Source organism: Heterocephalus glaber, unplaced genomic scaffold (genome assembly GCF_053883595.1).
Source record: "Heterocephalus glaber isolate CG9 unplaced genomic scaffold, H.glaber_assembly_v1.0 deba00001577, whole genome shotgun sequence".
Taxonomy (NCBI): Eukaryota; Metazoa; Chordata; class Mammalia; order Rodentia; family Bathyergidae; genus Heterocephalus; species Heterocephalus glaber.
Window position 1 is genome coordinate 18,283,735 of NW_028258358.1, and position 6,428 is coordinate 18,290,162.

The 6,428-nt window shown below is 36.1% G+C and overlaps 1 pseudogene; it reads right to left on the reverse strand.

Moving 5' to 3' along the window:
• Positions 1–716: 716 nt before the first annotated feature.
• On the reverse strand, positions 717–3,596 carry LOC101705624 (nuclear receptor-binding factor 2-like; annotated as a pseudogene).
• Between the last annotated feature and the right edge of the window lie 2,832 nt (positions 3,597–6,428).

Here is a 6,428-nt window from a genome sequence, read left to right on the forward strand (position 1 = left end):
TAGGACATAAAACTACCATAAGTTGAGAAATATACATAACATTATTTTTTGAATTAGCTATGAATTTCCCTTGTGTGTTCAGTAAAAATCAATAGACTGAAATGACAGGATATAATTAATTTATTTTTTATATATGCAATGTATAATTTAATCATCTATTAAAACAAATAATTGAACTACTTTCTGTTCCTTTGACTACAGCCTAAATGATAGAATTACACACATGATATCTCAAACAATAAGTATTGTAGAGGAATATAGAATATAAAAAAATGAAACCATAAAATAAATGAAAAAGAAACAGTAAAATACTCAATAAATTAGTGAAAATAAATTTAAATACCTAGATTCCACAAAAAGCAAAAGAATTATATTTACCTACATGAAAAGAAATTTTATTTTTATTTTTTTTATAAACACAATTACTTTATTGATTTCTTACAATCAAATACTGCCAGCTAGCATTACTTCCACTCACGCATCATTAAAACCAAGGATAGTTCCTTGGTATTTTCAAATGATGCATTATATAACAAACAGAACTTAAAATACACCAATTAATTATTTAAGCTGGTAATTTTTTTAAAAAGCATAATTTGGTTCCTTTCTTCATAAAATGGAAATTTAAATATTTCTCCTGATAGTCTTGAGGTTATCATTATGAGTAGTGCAAGTGTGGCACATAGAGTTTCATCTAGAAAAGTGTACATCTTACACACCTTCTTTAAACAAAATGTGCATAACAAAATGCATACAGTCAATGCACAATAGCATGTTTCAAATACAAGGCAGCTCCTCAGGCCACTGTATTATTTAGGTTTTGCATTATCATTTATGGCATTATAGATTAATTATACATAACATACTTTTATACATTTAAACCCTGAAGATACGAAAAACAATTATTGCTTGAATATATTATTCCAGGTAGCCATTTGGTTTGTATCAGGAGAACGCCAACCTCCGAGCTGTGTCTGCCAAGTCAGAATCATTAGCTGTGCCGGTATATCAGATCCACAGTGCGTTTCACAGTGACTGTTCTCACATTCGGGCCGAACCTCTCCCCCACAGAAACCAGATGACGACACTTCCAGGACTGCCCTTGCATGTAGTTTTCCCTTTTTTTTTTTCTTTTCTGGATTAACTGTGTTACTGAATTATTTCCTCTTCTGACCTCTCTACTGACCTTCCATCTTAATTACTCATAAATCCTTTCAGAATGTCCTCAGCTCCATAAGAGGAAGTTCTGGAGACGGAAAATCCAACGGAGGAAGGTTGGGTATTGGAATGTCCTTGGCTTTCCCAATATTTGCTGCAAATTTCTGCTAGGTTGAAGAGGCTGCTGCATTTTTTATTTTCTGAATGTGGTGGCAATCTCCATAACTCTGATATTTCTACAAAATCATCATCCACTTCCAGGTCGTTTTCTACTGAACCTTTTAGAAGTCTGGCCTTTTCGGCCCTTAGTTGTTTACTTTCTTTCCTTAATCTTTCATTCTAGGCCACAAGGAATTCCACATGTCTCTTCAAATCTGCAATTTTGGTTGCCTGCTCCTCTATAATTGTTTGGTCATCTTTTGGGGCTTTGCTTCCAATACATCGCTCTGTTGGCTCACTCTTTTGCTAAAGTAAATATAGCAGTGTGTCTGGATCCCTGTCAAAAAAACCCCTGAATTTCAGGGAGGTGGTTCTCTGTGGAAGGGCTGTGCTTCTGAGAAGGAAGGGGGTTCTGGCCCTCAGCATCCCCTGCAAAGGGTTTGTGAGATGCCTGGAGATGGGCAGCTGCATCCTTGTCCGTGTTCTGCTGGGCTTTCAGCCGCTCCTTACGCTTTGCCCTCTTCCTTCTTTCCTGGATGAGGAGGAGCTGTTTCATGTGGTTGTCTCTCTGCAGTTCCAGTGACAAGCCAGCCTGCTTAGACTGTGTCAGCTTCATGGCTTCACAAAGATATGCTGCAGCCTTTTTGTGAGAAGAAATGGCTTCTTCGTATTTCCCTGCAGCTAATAACCGGTCTGCTCATCTGCTCTGTTGATGAGCCTATAACCCAAGCACTCGGGGAGCTGAGGCAGGAGGATGACAAGTTCAAACCCAACCTGGGCAACTAGAAAAAATCAAAAAAGGGCTGGGGATGTAGCTCAGTGTGAAGGCCCTAGGTTCAACCCCTGATGGGAGGGGGAGGGAGGTTGACAAGAAATAAAAAATCTTGATGAAACAAATTTATAGAATCAAAATATCTTTTCTTTCAATGGATGTACAATTTCTTATTTTTCCTTTGACCAGCTTTGAAAATTAGAGAACTATGCCAGGGATTTATCTCAGTGGTTCTGCCACCTGGCTCACAAGCACAAGGTCCAGTTCGATCCCCAGTACCAAAAAAAAAAAAGAAAAAAAAAATTAGTATTTCAAGCTAGTTGCTTCTATATCTTCAAAATTCATTGTGAGGAAATAAGCCCACAGGTCCTTACTGCAAACCTAACATAAAATACTACAGAAGAGCTATGAAATGCTGACACAGAATCTATAGTTCAATATACAGACCATGTTGAAATGAAAATTATATGAGTACACTTATATAGAAACACTGCTAGAAAGAGATCATGTTATCAAAATGAGTGGTGATCCATAATGTACATTACTTAATTTCTCTCAGTCTAGGCTAATCCATCTGTAAAGGTAGGAAAAAGTTCTTACTAAATTCTAAGGATGCTCTGAGGACATATGATTATAGATCTAGGTACTGTAAAAAAAAGTCCTTATATATACAATGAATTTGGACTACACTGTGTCTTCAGAAAATACAACCTGTATATACTAGTGGGATTTTCAAAGGCACTCATTAAATCATAGAATTGTGAACTATTTCTCATGCTGAGTCAACTAGATACTAAGTGGTATGTCCCCTGACATGAAAGAGTGAGACAACCTTCTAGCTAGGCACAGTGGTGGAGGGCCATAATCCCAATTACTTGGGAGGCTGAGGCAGGGGGATAGCAAAGTTTGAAGCCAGTCTGGGCAATTTAGCAAGATCTTGTCTCAAAAAGGAGGAGGGGTGAGGTAAGAATATAGCTTAGTGCTCCCTGGGTTCAGTCTCCAGTACCAGAATAAAAATAAACAAACATCGGGGGCAGAGGATTTAGCTCAGTGGTTTTGCTGCCTGCTGCACAAGAGCAAGGACCCAAGTTTGATCCCCGGTACCCCCCCCCAAAAAAAGCAAGAGGGCAAAAATAAACAAATATCAATCTCTGTTCCATATAATAAACAGCTAGTCTAGAGATCAGATAAAAACTGCTGATTTTGTGCTCCACCTATTGCTGTCACTGGGTTTCAGTCTTCTCTTAAAATACCACACACTTGTGAAGTACTTGGGTGGGGTTGTGGTACAGCCTGCAGCCAAAAAAACTAAAGCTAACTGGAATGGAACCAATGGTCACTTTGCAAACAGCTGGTTATTTCTAGTAATGTTTCCATGAAGTTTCAGTATTGAGCCATCCATGTTAAACTGCAAACTATTACTAGGTTGAGGGGTCCTTCCATTACTTCCATAGACCCCGGAATAGACGAGGCCCTGAAGAAGGGAAGCCTCGGTGCCAGGGCACATGGAGGGCAGGAGAAAGAGAGCGTGACGCAGCAGCGGAGACTGCAGCCTCACTCTGCACCCAGTGAGCCACCGGTGGTCTCTGAAAATAAATTTGAACTACCAATAGAGCTAAGAGACAACCTACAATGTGGTAAGAAATTTTTACCAGCTGTACCTCAGACAAAGGTCTACTATCGAGGATATGTAAAGAATTGAAAAAAATCAGACCCTCCCCCATTCAAAGACCCAATTCAAAAATGGGCATCTAAAGTGAAGAGACATTTCTCAGACAAAGAAGTAAAAACAGCAAATAAGTACATGAAAAAGTGTTCAACATCACTAGTCATTCAAGAGATGCAGATGAAAACAACACTGAGATTTCACCTCACCCCACAAAGAATGGCTGCTATCAAGAAATCAAACAATAACAATTGCTGGCAGGGGTGTGGGGAGAAAAGAACCCTTCTCCATTGTTGGTGGGAGTGCAGGCTGGTGCAACCACTGTGGAAGTCAGTATGGAGATACCTCAAAGAACTAGGACTAGAGGTCCCATTTGACCCAGCTATTCCCCTGCTGGGTATCTTCCCCAAAGAATTAAAAGAATCATACCACAGCGATATATGCGCACCCACGTTTATAGCGGCACAGTTTCTAATAGCTAAAGCTTGGAAACAGCCCAAATGCCCATCAACTGGACACTGGATCAAGAAAATGTGGTGTTTTTTTTTTTTAATAAAATGGAGTACTACTCAGCCATAAATAACGAGAAACTAGAGACATTTATAGCTAAATGGATGCATAATGATGCCATACTCTTAAGTGAAATAAATAGGACACACATGTGTAAATACCGAATAGTTTCTCTAGTGTGAGAAACTGAAAGTGTAAATAAGTATGAAAATGATTAAAATGAATAATTGATAATTTGAAATAGGAAAAGGTCCAAAGGTGTAGGGGTGGCAGGAGGGGAATGGGAAAGGAAAGAAGGGAAAGGAAATATTATGAGAAAGGTAAAAAAATGGAAGGAAAGTCTATGTAAATAAGGAAGGGCGGAGCGGGTGAAGGGCGCACAGGTAATGGGGAAAATATAAGAACCAAGGTACATTATGTACAGGTACAAGCACCCAATGATAAATGTAAACGTATTGTATACCTAAAAGGTATCAATAAATATATTTTTAAAAATTTCAGCATAATAGAATGGAAACAGAGGGATGGTATTCAAACTTTAAACACTGAAAAGAAAAGGGAAAATATATGAAATAAGAATTTTAAGATGTCAAATAAAAAGGAGTATGGAAATGTTATGAATAAGAAGGGAGTAAAGGGAAATAGAAAATTTTCATACATTTCAGGCCAATTTTAAAGTCTTATATTTGCTTTGAAACAAACTTTGTCAAAATCCAAATTTAAAATTTCAAGAATCCCAGGAATCAGTAATAACAAATATCTCTAGGTAAAAGGCTATAATAATGTTTAAATCTACACAAACCTTTTGTAAAATAAAAAATAAACATTCCAATATTCAACAACAAAAAAAAAATAAACTTGGTTTGAACACATTTTTGATTATCCTTCAAAATCTACCCACAAAGCTGAGGAGATAAAAAGAGAAAGATGAAGGAAAAATAGAAACTTTTAAAAAGTTAACCTCTTTTAAAATCAATTTTGTAGCATAATTCTCTGTTTAGAATTAAAGAGTGACAATACTTTTCTTTGTATAAACAATTTGGACAAATTTTCACCATTTTTACAGTAATGCCTGCCGTTAGATAAGAAAATGTTAAGGGCTAGGGGATTTACCTCAGGGATGATGTTACCTGCCTCTCAAGAGCAAGGTACTGAGTTTGATCCCCACACCAAAGGAAAAAAAACCAAAAACCCAAAGAAAACCAAAGCAAAAAAACTATGCAGATAGGAAATGACAGAATTGTTTCTATAATGATGTATGAGGATTTTAAATTTTCTTGCTAAAATAAGAGAAAGTAAATGTTAAAAAAGTATATATGAAGAATGTGAGCATCTGCATTTAGATGTTATTTCCTTATCCCTAACAATAAATATATGAAGAATCAAACATGAGGAATCAATTTACATGTGCAATGTTATTTTAGGATAAAGTACCACAGTATATTACAATTATTTGTACACATGTCCTCCCACCTCCATCTGTGAATTATTTAGTGGCATTGATAATGACTGTTTTCTCAACAACTATTAAGTGTCTGTTTCATGCAAATAATAGTTATAAGTCTTCAACTCTTTTCCAAATACTATGCTAATTTAGATACTATAATCCATACAATTCCCACAACATCCTTGAAAATTTTATCTTCTTTTTCTGATGAAGAATTGAAATTCAAAATATATTCTAACTTGATCAATGTTACATAACTCGCAGACAAAAGTTGCATTTGCATTTATGTATTTCTGACACAAATATTTATATCACATTGTTGTCAGTAAATAGTTGGCTAGAATATACACATCAATGCATCTCTGAAAAGACATAACTTTTCATTTTAGGTCTATATAGTTGAAATGAATAGTTAAATATGGCACCAATCCTAGGAACATAGTTACCAATATTTTTTAAATGACTGAGGCAGAGGAGAGGAACAGGAATGCTATATTGCTATAATTACATGGTGAAAAATATTGCTATATGTGCAGTACATGTGTCAGCTATATCTGACTTCTGTCTTCACAGTAGCAAATTATATTAGAGTGAATATTATTGATGTTATATTGAAGAATTATACAAATACTGAATTAATATATCAATTGTAGCTAGTTTTACATGACTGTTGTACAGCGAATCAAAAGACACATTTGCTATCTTTAAATAAGCAT